This window comes from Pleurodeles waltl, chromosome 3_1 (genome assembly GCF_031143425.1).
Source record: "Pleurodeles waltl isolate 20211129_DDA chromosome 3_1, aPleWal1.hap1.20221129, whole genome shotgun sequence".
In the NCBI taxonomy this organism is placed as follows: Eukaryota; Metazoa; Chordata; class Amphibia; order Caudata; family Salamandridae; genus Pleurodeles; species Pleurodeles waltl.
In genome coordinates, this window is record NC_090440.1 from 1,296,041,982 (window position 1) to 1,296,055,704 (window position 13,723).

Below are 13,723 nucleotides of genomic sequence, written 5' to 3' on the forward strand. Positions count from 1 at the left end.
AACATTTTAAAATTTCATTAATTGTGAAAAACACTTTTTGGTACTTCTGCATGTCGAATAAAATATTTAAATAGGATGAAAAATCAGAGCACTTTACTTGGTGTTGTGCAAAGGATAAACATGTTTTCGGGAACCCAATTTTCACAGATGACTTTATCAGTGAAGCTGCACGTTAGTGGGAAGGTGTTTGGACATTTCTTGGAAATTCACTGTCTGTAAATGACAGTGTGCTACCACATCATACTTTAGTAATATATTTATTAAAAGTGTGTGCTTAAACATAAACTGAGAAGCACTCTTGCCCTGATGACAATGCTATGAGTAAACTGAGAGGCAACCCATGGATCATATGCCCTTTATAGGTGGGCTAGATTCATATTTTACATGGATCAAATGTTTAGTCTATTTAATCAAACAAGAGGTTTTTTTGTACAGCAGAAATGCTGAGCTCATATGATTGAAGGTGCACTCATATGTGAGGAGGAAGAAAAAGGTGAATCTGTAAATTAAAATAATTGCCTAGGATCACACAGTGTGAGACCCGTTTATGGGTCAAGTACATTACAGCTAGGTCAAGTAGATTATTCAAGTTACTCGACCTGCAGGTCTAGTAACGTTTTTGTGAGATTTTGAGGCTTGGGATGCCCTTACTTTCTAAAGCACTGCCTGTAAGAAGGACATTTTGTGAGATAATTGGACTCTATATAGGCAATGTGCTGAGGACTGTTAGAAATTGGGTCTCTAGTTGGCAGAGGTATGCACCCTGTCCAAGTAGGGACCAGAACCCTAGTCAGGGTAAGTCTGATACATACCGTAAATTAACCTGTGCTCATCCTCAGGTAGCATGGCAACTTTGGAAGCAATGTGTAAAGTACTTGGACAACACTTGGAACAGTAAAATAGTAAAAACACCACACAAAAACAATCCATACTAGGTTAGAAAACTAAAGTCTAAATTAATGAACAAAAAAGGACCAAAACAACAAAAAATCTAATAAATAGAAGTCGAGATAATCATTTTTAAAGATTATCTGCCGATATAGTGCTTAGAACCCTAAAGCACCAACTGGGGCTACGTGGTTGCAGTACACCAGGATGAATTCAAAAGTTCAGGCTTACTGCAATGGAGCACGGAACAACTACAGGGACCACCCTTGTCTCTCAGTAACACTACCTTGTCTGGAGGATTGCATCGACGTTGGAGATCTCATGCAAGGAGCAGAGGCGAAAATGCAAGGGTGATGCATTCTTCGATCTGTGTAGTCAGAGATGTGTTGTCATTGAGCTGTGCAGGCTTCAATGCAATGTCCTCAAGCAGTGGTGCGGTGTTGAACCCTTTGGGATGAATGTAATGAGTGGTTGTGGAGTCGCGCAGCCGGCAATACGAAAGCAATGCACCGGGCGGAGGGCGATGCATCGGTCCCAAGACACGCAGTTGGTGCTGCGATGTCTTTGTCGACAGTGATGTATCAGCATCAAGGAGAGATGTGGCGGTTCTGATCATGGCAGTGCCAACAATACATGGATTTCTGTAGAGAACAGCTGCCAAACCCACTTCAAAGGTGCACTGGGACTGGATTGGCACCACTTGGCAGGGTAAGACTCACAGTTGGCAGTCAGAAGCTTCAGCTGAGTGAGGTGAAGTCTTTGGTGTCCCTGAGACTTCAGAACAGGAGGCAAGCCAGCAAGCTCCTGGAGCCACGTTGGTTCTGAGGATGTAGAGATCAGGCAAGGCTGGCCTGGGAACCCAAAGCAGTCCTGGGAAATTTTGTCAAACCAGCTTCCATAGGGTACATAGTGAGCAAGCCTGATCAGTACAATGGGACTTGGGGGGTTTTCTCCTCTAAGAAAATTTAGAAAAAAATGGCAAAACAATGCATTCTGACACACATTTTTTTTATTATATATTCAATTGTTTTCGTTTTTTGGCCATAGTGAATGATGAACTTACAGAGAACCAGAATACAGCAATATTTGCTGGGGCTCTTCAATGATTCCCTCACCATCACCCTTTAACAATGCCTCTGATCTTTCCATAGCCCTCCCTCACATGTATTCCATTTGTTTTATAGCACCTCTTCTACCAGCGTAGGATGTTGGAGCACTACACATCACATAGTTATACAGAGACAATGAATCGTGCTTGTGTATATCAGTGCAAAAACAAGTCATATAAGTCACAGGGTACTACACAGTAGAAGATTCACATGTCATCATACTGGTAGGCATTTTTTTAAGAGGTTTTGGTCTTGGGAAGCATAAACTGAAGATTCAGAACATAAAACAGGGTTGACTTTTTAATAACAATTTATTTCTACCAAACAAGCCCTTTTTAGTAAAATTAGGATAATCAATGACTTGGCAAACATAAGTTTCTAACCTGTACCATGCAGTTCTTTGATGGCAGTTTATAGCTCATTGTGCTACCTTTGCTGAGTCACATCTGCCACTAGGCAAAACCCCATCCCTCTCCAGCAGGTACATTAATCACAGGGGGTATTGTGAAACTTTTATTGCTGCCTGAAAACTGTTGGATATACAAGGAACACTGCAGTGCTTTTCAAACTACTGCACTGCTACAAAACCGGGACCCCAGTAACAAAAGTGGTCCCCAACCCTTTCAGCCTCCCAGGGAAATACCTGATGCCCAGCCCAGCCATGGATGCAGGTCTAGTCTTTCTTACTCCCAGGAAAGGAGGGCATCAGGGAGCAATGCAGGCACAGCAAAACAGGGGTTAAGCCATGTCCAGCAAAGTTCCAGCAGAGTGTCAGTCCTTTCAGTAGCACAGCAGTTCTTCTTTACTGGCAGAGGTCCTCAGGTTCAGAAGCGCACTGATTTGGTGGCATCAAAAGTCCGGTTCTTATACGCAGTGGTGCCTTTGAAGTGGGGAGACTTCAAAGTGGCCCTCTGAAGTGCACACGTCTCTGCCTCTACTGCCCTGGCTCCAGACACAACACAGGGGGGTTATGCAGCCCTTTGTGAGGGCTCGGCACCCAGCCCATTCAGGTGTAAGTGTCAGCTCCTCCCTCCCATCCTGCCCTGGATGGGCCATCAACATGCAGATGACTGCATGTCACACCTAAGCTGCTAAGTGTGTGGCTGTCTGAGAGGAATGCCAAGAGGCCAGCTGACTCCCACCAAGACCTGTATTCAGAGAAAGGAAGAAGCCACTGGATGATTTAAAGTAAAAAAATGCCAACTTTCTAAAAGGGACATTTTCAGAATTACAGTTTAAACTCTGACTGCACCATCAGTTGTGATTTTAAATTATGATCCCGGAGACACCTTACTCAGGAGTCCCATCTCTTCCCAATTTTAATTTACATTTATAAAATGTAATAAGGCAATACTAATGATATATGGGAGAGATAGGCCTTGCAGTATTGAAAAACAAATGTTCACTACCTGGACATGTAAAGCTTAAAAGTACATGTCCAACTTTGTAAATACACTGCACAAAGGGTCTACTTTAGGGATGAATTATATGTATTAAAAAGGCAGATTTTGGTCTGGCAAGAGGATTAACTTGCCAGGTCGACGTGGCAATTTACAACTGCACACACAGGCACTCCAATGGCAGGCCTGAACCACGTTTAAAGGGCTACTTAAGTGGGTGGCACAATCATTGCTGCAGGCCCAGTTGTAGCATTTATTTTACAGGCCTTGGACACATCTTATGCACTTTGCTAGGGATTTATAAGTAAATTAAATATGCCAATTGTGAGTCCTAAAGCCAGCAACAACGAAGTCAGCAGAACAGGAGGCAAGAGGTCAAAAGGCAAAAAGTCAGGGGTAACCCACGCCAAGGATGCTAGGTTTAAAAGGCACTAAGCACAAGGTCTGTAATTCTGTTTTCATTGACAGTAAGTCAAGGTATAATTTGCCATGATTCAAGAGCATTTTGCATAGTGTTCTAGAATTGAGGGATTCTACTGTATTTTGGTTGGTGGCCATCATGTAAAAGTATTTGCAGTAGTCCAATGAAGCTTCATCCAAGATTAGTATGATGAGCGGTATCGTGAGTATCACACAGAGATCAGACCTCTATGTTATACAGCAGAGCTGTCCCCGAGCCTACGCAGACTTTACAAGTGCTTAGCACAGACAGCAAACCTACTCCACGGAAGGTACTTAAATTACAGTATCAAGCCTCAGATACAGGAGATATATTTAAGGTAACACACGCTGACAATCAGAGGCCCTACACAGAAGACCTGATCTTCTGGTTGCACAGACCTTATGAATGACTGATTAAAATATAGATCAGGTGATTAGATTATTTGTTTACCACAATAATAAACCAATGGATCCCTGGACATTTACCAGCAACTATATTACCTGTGAATTAGAAAAAGCAACACTTTAATTTCAGGGCTGGACTAAGAGGGAATATAGGACCGGGAACCAGAATAAAAGCATCCATTAGCAAATCAGATAGCTAAAAGCGTAGGCAACATTTGCAAATTGGAGCTGTTTTAAACTCGTAAACCCACCCTTTAGTGTTATTGTGTAAGGTATGTGCGAACGAATGTATTTGTGCATACAGTCAATGTTTGCAGTAATATCAGAGATATCAACTGTAAAAAATGGCCCATAAGACATTAAAACAGGCCGACAAATAGCCAAAAAAACAGGACACATAGGGGGTCATTACAACATTGGCGGTAAAAGGCGCTTACCGCCGTGCAGAAGACCGCCATTACACCGCCGCGGCTGCGGAATACCACCACAGCTATTATGACCTACATCTCGGAATCCGCCGAAATTCAGACACCCACACAAGTCCGCCACACCAAAGGTCAGTGATAAACTGGGGAAAACAAAACCTCCACCGTCACGCCAACAGCAACACGCCCATGCTATCACGACCCACGAATCCACGCGGAGGTCTTTCAACCGCGGTATTCCATTGGTGGTACACACCGCCGTGCTCAAAATACATACACATCTCCAAAACACCGCCACATTGGACAATTCAAAATACACACACCTGACACACATACAAACACCACTCCCACACACCCAACACAATATAAAACACACACCTACATCACCCACAAACCCCTACAACCAAAAAATCCGAAAGAAGGCCAGAGAGAGACTACAGCAATAGACAACCCCACCACACAGAGGCACACAACACCATCACCCATACAACATCAACGCTCAAAACACCCCACACCACCACACATCACCACACTCATCAACACATACACCACCCCACACATCACCTACACCACCCCATGTCACGCCAAAGACACCCCAGGTTTTCCAAGGAGGAGCTCAGGGTCATGGTGGAGGAAATCCTACGGGTAGAGCCACAGCTATTTGGAGCACAGGTGCAGAACACCTCCATAGCCAGGAAGATGGAGCTATGGCGCAGAATCGTCGACAGGGTCAACGCTGTGGGACAGCATCCAAGAAATCGGGAGGACATCCGGAAGAGGTGGAACGACCTATGGGGGAAGGTGCGTTCAGTGGTCTCCAGGCACAACATCGCGATTCAGCGGACTGGCGGCGGACCCCCACCTCCTCCCCCAGAACTAACAACATGGGAGGAGCAGGTCTTAACCATCATGCATCCTGAGGGCCTCAGAGGAGTCGGTGGAGGAATGGACACTGGTAAGTCAAATCTTAACTATCATATCCCCCACCGTACCTGCATGCTATCACACACCCCCACCCTCACCACCTCCCCTATCACTCCAACTCCTCACTAATGTACTAATAACACAAACCACACATCCCAACACCAAGCCCTGCATGACACAACTAAGCATGGACACCCAGCACTAACGCATGCTCACTGCACATACCCATAACAACCCCCCAACCATCATCATACAAGCCCCCACACAGGAATGCTAGCACTGGGGTACACGCTCACCCACCCATTGCCCACCATGACACACACAGATGCAATAATCATGCTCTTATACCCCTGCAGGACCACTATGTAACGTCACCACACTGGAGGGTCCAGACATCTCCACTCCACCCACAGAAGAGGCCCACAGTGATGACAGCAGCTCTGGCCAACTGGATCCAGATGACCAGCCCGGTCCATCATGGGCCTCGGACAGTCAGTTCCCCTTGCACAGGCACAGCCCAACACTGACCTTCCACCCTTTGGTAACACCAGCACAGCACCCACCCTGCGGGCCCATACCTCCGTACTCAGGACACGTCAATCAGCTGTGTGTCCACCACTAGAGGGAACCCAGGGTAACCCACCACCCCAACAACAACAGGGACCTGGGGGCAGTGGTAGTGGGCACACGTTCCAGGGGACGGAGGCACAGGAACATAGGGAACTGGGAGGGCTGCTGTGCGACAGGGGGCAGACAGGCCAAGGGAACCCACTCTACACGAGGCCCTCTCCTCCATCATGGGAGCATACCACCACTCCCAGGAGACGATGGCGACGGTCCTGGCCAAGTTTCAGGAGACCCAGCGCCTGCAGGACGAACAGTATTTGGGGTTCAGGGAGGGGCTCAGAACCATCAGCTCCGCCCTGGGCACCATCGTAGGGGTGCTGAAGGACATACAAAAGACCATGAGGGACACCGTGGCACTCCAAGGGGCCCCTGACACTAGCATGGACGATAAACTGCCCACCACCTCCGCCGGCGCTAGTGGACAGGACGCCTGCCACAGGACCACCACACCAGCACCCCACCCCCTGCAGACGGACAACCACCCAGCAAGCGGTCCCTGAGATCCAGGAACAGGACAGAGCAAGATGGCACGACCCCGCCAGGAAATGAGACCACCCTGATTCTCCTCCTACTGTCTCACTATGTAACCCTGTCCATATTGGAACTGCCCCAGCTCCACTTCCTATGCCCATATGGGCAGTGCACCTGTGAGACTTATAGACTGGACTCTGCCATGGACATACCTCCACCATCACCCATCACCATTTTGCCACCCCCTCCAATAATTAGCACTTCAATAAACACCCTTGAACCACAAAACAATCTGGAGTCAGTCTGTGATTTGGAAAATGTATATTAGCAATGACAGTGACAAAATGCCTTTTCAAATGTAATGCCAACATACCTATGTCACACATCACAAGTCCATGAAGGATGCAAGCAGATGACACACGTTGGTAACCACACCTGTGAAACCGTAAGGGAAATGTACAACTCAGTTACCAAATACTGCTACTAATTGACAGACAGGATAGAGGTAGAAGTGTGAAAGTGAATGTAATAGTAAAACAATTGTTCTCACCTGTGTGTCACTGGAAATATTGCTGTATGACTGACTCCCTGTTGTCTATGTCTTCTTCTTCAGCTTCCTCCTCATCACTGTCCACAGGCTCCACAGGCTCCACAGCTGCCACAACTCTGTCATCTGGACCATCCTCCTGCAGAAAAGGCACCTGGCTCGCAAAGCAAGTTTGTGAAGCATTGAGCAGGCGATGATGATCTGGCACACCTTCCTTGGTGAGTAGAATAGGGAACCACCTGCCATATGGAGGCACCTGAACCTGGCCTTCAGGGTGCCGAAGGTGCATTCGATCACCCTCCTAGTCTGCCCATGGGCCTCATTGTAGCGTTCCTCTGCCCTGGTCTTGGGATTCCTCACTGGGGTCAATAGCCAGGACAGGTTGGGGTAACCAGAGTCCCCTAATAGCCACACCCGGTGCCTCTGGAGTTGACCCATCACATACGGGATGCTGCTATTCCGCAGGATGTAGGCGTCATGCACTGAGCCAGGGAACATAGCATTTACCTGGGAGATGTACTGGTCTGCCAAACATACCATCTGTACATTCATGGAATGATAACTCTTACGGTTCCTGTACACCTGTTCACTCCTGCATGGGGGGACCAGAGTTACATGGGTGCCATCAATAGCACCTATGATGTTGGGGATATGTCCCAGGGCATAGAAGTCACCTTTCACTGTAGCCAAATCCTCCACCTGAGGGAAAACAATGTAGCTCCTTACGTGTTTCAGCAGGGCAGACAACACTCTGGACAACACGTTGGAAAACATAGGCTGGGACATCCCTGATGCCATGGCCACTGTTGTCTGAAATGACCCACTTGCAAGGAAATGGAGCACTGATAGCACCTGCACTTCAGGCGGTATTCCTGTGGGATGGCGGATTGGTGAGATCAGGTCTGGCTCTAACTGGGTACACAGTTCCTGGATTGTGGCACGGTCAAACCTATAGGTGATGATCAAATGTCGCTCCTTGGTTGTTAACAGGTCCACCAGCGGTCGGTACACCGGAGGATTCCGCCATCTCCTCAAATGTCCCAGCTGACGGTGCCTCAGAAGGACAACAATGACCACAGAGTCAACAATTTCCAAGGCATGTACCCACAGCTACACAGAACACGACACCAAATACAAAACTCTTCCTGTATGTGTGTTGAGTGTAGGCCTAGGTATGTGTGACGCAGTAGTAAATGAAGCCATGTGGGCTCCTGAAATGGCGGCTGCCTGACCTCTAAACTGGGACAATGGGATGTGAGGTATTTGCGCTGGCGTTGTACACCGTCGCGGTAGGCGGTCGTAGACCGCGGCGCAATGCTGCATTGGTTAACATTGGACCCTATGGGTCCCAGAAGCCAATGATGAAGTGCGCCGGTGGGGACGATACGCACCGCCGTGGATGCCACCGCTGCGGACCTGACCGCCATTTTCTATCTGTTCAATCACTCGATACCTGAACTTCGACAGGAGAGGACCTACACTGTAAGTGCTGCTGTGACCTCGGTCTGGAAGAAACAATGGCTGCTGCGTCTGGGGAAATGGCCCCTGCCTTCACTGCTCAGGAGTTGGAGAAGCTAGTCCACTGGGTCCTCCCCCATTACACGCTACTATATGGTCCTCCAGACCAACAGGTAAGTACACAGGGAGCACCTTGTATGGGCTATGCCTGTGTGGAGAGGGCTGGTTGTGAGAAGGAAGGGGGCAGAGTTCAGCGAGCATGAAGAAGTGTGAATGCATGTGCCACAGGGCAAGGGTAGGGATGGGGGCCACTCACTTCGACGGTGCAGTTGGTAATGACTTCTCTTCTTCCCCAGTACATGTCATGTAGGTCAGCGCCCACCAGAAGAAGGACATTTGGTGTGCCATCGCCAAGGACGTCCGGACCCTGGGGGTCCACCAGAGACGGGGCACCCACTGCCGTAAAAGATGGGAGGACATTCGCCACTGGAGCAAGGAGACGGCGGAGGCTCAGCTTGGGATGGCCTCCCAACGTGGGAGGGGTGCCCGTCGCACCATGACCCCCCTGATGTTCCGGATCCTGGCGGTGGCCTACCCGGAGTTGGATGGGCGCTTGAGGGCATCACAGCAGACACAAGGGGGTGAGTACAACATCATTCACCGGATTTTGTTGCACTGGAGGGGTCTGCGTGGGGGAGGAGGGCTGTGGGTTTCCCTAGGCCAGTGCGAGTTACGTAGGCTAGGCCCCTCCGGAATACAGGCCATGTGGCACTCCACCCCATCTCTGTAGAGTGGCAAGTACAGGTATACATGCCCCTGTGTCATCTATGTGTGCCGATGTCCACCATAGCCATGTAGGCCAGATCCCAGGAATTGCATCTGTAGAGGCCAAGAGCAAGGCGTAGTGCAGGGGGCTGCTTTGTCTGTATTGTCCACCAACGGTAGCGGTAAGCCATGCACTCAACCTGTCTTTCTTCTGTCACCCACCCCCCCTTTTTGTGCTCTCCCTGTTCTTTTGTGCATCAGCATCATCAGGCAAGGTACAGTGGCACCGGAGCACAAGGGAGCTGCATCCCACATGGCTGTGGAGGGCCACACCACGGACTCTGAATACACCAGTGGGACGGAGGGCGAGGGGAGCTTCACGTCGGTCACCGGATCACCAAACAGCGACACAGACTCGGACGCCGATGGGAGCTCCCTTGTGGTGGCGGCACCATCTGTGCCCCCCACTTGTACAGGTACAGCCGCCACCCCCCCTACCAGCACCGCCCTCCCAGCAGCACCTCAGCCTTCGCCCGTGCCCGCTCACCCAGGAAGGTGGACATCACCTTCGCCCCAGGCACTTCAGCCCCTGCCCCTGTCACCCCTGCTGCCCTCAGTGAGGAGGCCATTGACCTCCTCAGGTCACTCACTGTTGGGCAGTCTACCATTGTGAATGCCATCCAGGTTGCAGAAAGGGAGTTGCAACACGGTAATGCATTCATTCTGGTCATGCTGCCCTTCATCGAACCCTGCAATCTCTGGCCTCAGCACTGATGGCAGCCATTGTCCCTGCGTCTAGCCTCCCCTCTCCAACTTCCTCCACCCAGACCCAGTCCCCTGTACCCCAGCCTATCCCAAGCACACCATCAGACAAGCATGCACACACCTCAAAACACAAAAGTAGCTCAGGCAAACATAAGCACCACACAACCCACAGGCACTCACACAAGCATCACCCACATACAGACACAGCAACATCCACTGCCTCCACTTTGTCCCCCTCCTCGTCGTCTCCCTCCTCCCTCCCAGTGTCGTCTACACTCTCACCTGCATGCACTACATCTACAGGCACAAGGACTCGCACCAGAACACCCAGCACCACACCCCGCTTACCTGCACTCACCACCCTCACTACCATTTACACGTCCCCTGTGTCCACTCCCAGTGTGTCTGTGACACCCCCTCCCAAAGTACACAAATGCGAGCACCCACACACCCAACATCCATCCACCTCACGACAGCCTCCAGTACCTGCACCTGCACCCAAATCACCTAAAGTTACAGCTCCTACAACCACCTCCTCTTCCTCCACTCCCAGACCCCCTCCAGCTACCCGTCCCGGTGTTCCTAAGAAACTCTTCCTGAGCAACGTTGACCTCTTTCCCACCACCCCCACCCCTCCAATTCATAGGTCCCGTAGTAGCACCTCAGCCAAAAAAAGTCCGGTACCAGTGGTGTGTGTTAAAGGTGTGTGGAGTGCACCGACCACCAGGGCAGCCAGTGTGACACGGAGCCAAAGCACTGCCAGTCCACCCCCTGTAAAGCACCTTAAGTTGGAAAGTGGCTGACGGGAGAGGGTGAAGACTCCTGCCGGCAAAACAGCTCACAAGGGTCCCGGGGGGGGAGTGCCCAGTCAGCTGTGACTGCTCCCAATGTGGTGAAGGGGCTAAAGAAGTCTCCAAAGTCTGGGAAAAGCAGCACGGCGGAGAAGGCCGCCATCCTCCCCGCCGGCCGGGACGCCACCGCCAGCAGTATCGTCACTGGTCCGGAGACCACCGCCAGAGTCAGTGCCCTGGAGGGCAGCAGTATTGTCACTGGTCCGGAGACCACCGCCAGAGTCAGTGCCCTGGAGGGCACCACTATCGTCACTGGTCCGGAGACCACCGCCAGAGTCAGTGCCCTAGAGGGCAGCACTATCGTCACTGGTCCGGAGACCACCGCCAGAGTCAGTGCCCTGGAGGGCAGCAGTATCGTCACTGGTCCGGAGACCACCGCCAGAGTCAGTGACCTGACGGGTAGCAGTATTGTCACTGGTCCGGAGACCACCGCCAGAGTCAGTGCCCTGGAGAGCACCACTATCGTCACTGGTCCGGAGACCACCGCCAGAGTCAGTGCCCTGGAGGGCAGCAGTATCGTCACTGGTCCGGAGACCACCGCCAGAGTCAGTGCCCTGGAGGGCAGCACTATCGTCAATGGTCCGGAGACCACCACCAGCGTCAGTGCCCTGGAGTGCCCCGGCAGCCACAGCCCCGCTGGGCACTGAGGGACCGTAATGCCACACACCGCTAAACAGGGCGAAGACCGCCATGGTGAAGACCGCTGAACAGGGCAAAGCACCGCCATGGTGAAGACCGCTGAATAGGGCAAAGCACCGCTGAACAGGTCAGAGACACCAAAGGCAAGCACTGCTGATCAGGGCAAAGACCGCCATGGTGAAGACCGCTGAACAGGGCAAAGTACCGCTGAACAGGTCAGAGACAGCAAAGGCAAGCACCGCTGAACAGGGCAAAGACCGCCATGGTGAAGAACGCTGAACAGGGCCAAGCACCGCCATGGTGAAGACCGCTGAACAGGGCAAAGCACCGCTGAACAGGTCAGAGACAGCAAAGGCAAGCACCGCTGAACAGGGCAAAGACCGCCATGGTGAAGACCGCTGAACAGGTCAGAGACAGCAAAGGCAAGCACCGCTGAACAGGGCAAAGACCGCCATGGTGAAGACAGCTGAACAGGGCAAAGCACCGCTGAACAGGTCAGAGACAGCAAAGGCAAGCACCGCTGAACAGGGCAAAGCACTGCAATGGTGAAGACCGCTGAACAGCCAAATCAAGCATCGTTAGCCCATGTGCAGCTGGACAGTGACGGAACTGGGACCGTCATGGGGAACGTGATGCACTCTGGGCACCATTCCCCCTCCAGAACCAGTGGACACCTGCATCCACTCTGTCTGTCCTTCACAGGATGAAGCACTCTGGGCACCAGTCCCCCTCCAAAACCAGTGGAGACCTGCATCCACTCTGTCTGTCCTTCACAGGATGAAGCACTCTGGGCACCAGTCCCCCTCCAGAACCAGTGGAGACCTGCATCCACTCTGTCTATCCTTCACAGGATGAAGCACTCTGGGCACCATTCCCCCTCCAGAACCAGTGGAGACCTGCATCCACTTGAGAGACTGTGGCTTTGCACTCCCCAGGATGGTACAGTGGGCAAGCCACCCACTGTAGAGACTTGAGAGACTGTGGCTTTGCACTCCCCAGGATGGTACAGTGGGCAACCCACCCACTGTAGAGACTTGAGAGACTGTGGCTTTGCACTCCCCAGGATACATCAATGGGCATGGAGCCCCGTCGTGGATCTGGCGTTGTGCTGACATCCGGCTGAGGAGCCCCCCCTTCCCTTCCCCCTGAGGTGCCTGTTGTATTTCTATCTGATGCCCCTGCAGTGTTCTCTCTGTTCCAGGACAGGTATCATGTGTGGGCCTCGCCCATGCATTTTGGGCCCAGTGGTCCACGGACATTGAAATGTGCATACCTGTACTACTATTTGTGATGTATATATTTGGAATGTGTATATATTGATGTATATATGTGCTTACTGATTTTTGATACATTACAATGTTTGAACTAATTTCCTTTTGTCTTAGCATTTATCCGGGGGGGGGGATTGGGGGTTGTTACTGTGATGTTCGGAAATGCATTGGTGTGTGTGTTGTAGTGGGTGAGGGTCGGGTTGGGGGTGGGGGTGTTGAGTGTGTGTGTTCCTGACTTTTGCCTCCCCCCTCACCTATGTCGTAGGTGCAGTACTCACCGTTGTCTTCGGCGCCTACGTTGCTGGTGATCGTAGAGGAGCAGGAAGACAAGCGCAGGGAGTATTTGTAGTTCGGGCTCCATGGTGAGCTTCTTCGTCGTGGAGTGTGTTAAGGTGAGCGTTTTCCCATTGCAAAAGCTGTTTCCGCCGTGTTTTTATCCACAGTGAATCCGCCCCGGAAAAGGTGGCGGATTGGCGGGTTGTGATACTGTGGGCAGTACATTGTCTTCCGCCTGTCTGTTGGCGGTGACCGCCGCGCTGCTTGTCTGTACCGCCGTGGCGGTCGGAGTGTTAAAGTAGCTGTCTTTGTTGGCGGTTTCCGCCACGGTCATAATTCCCTTTTTTTGTCTGCCGGCCTGTTTGCGGTATTACCGCAGCTTTAACACCGTCCGCCAGGGTTGTAATGACTACCATAGTGACTTTTTAGACCAGCCGAACAGGAACTGCCTGATTGCCCTG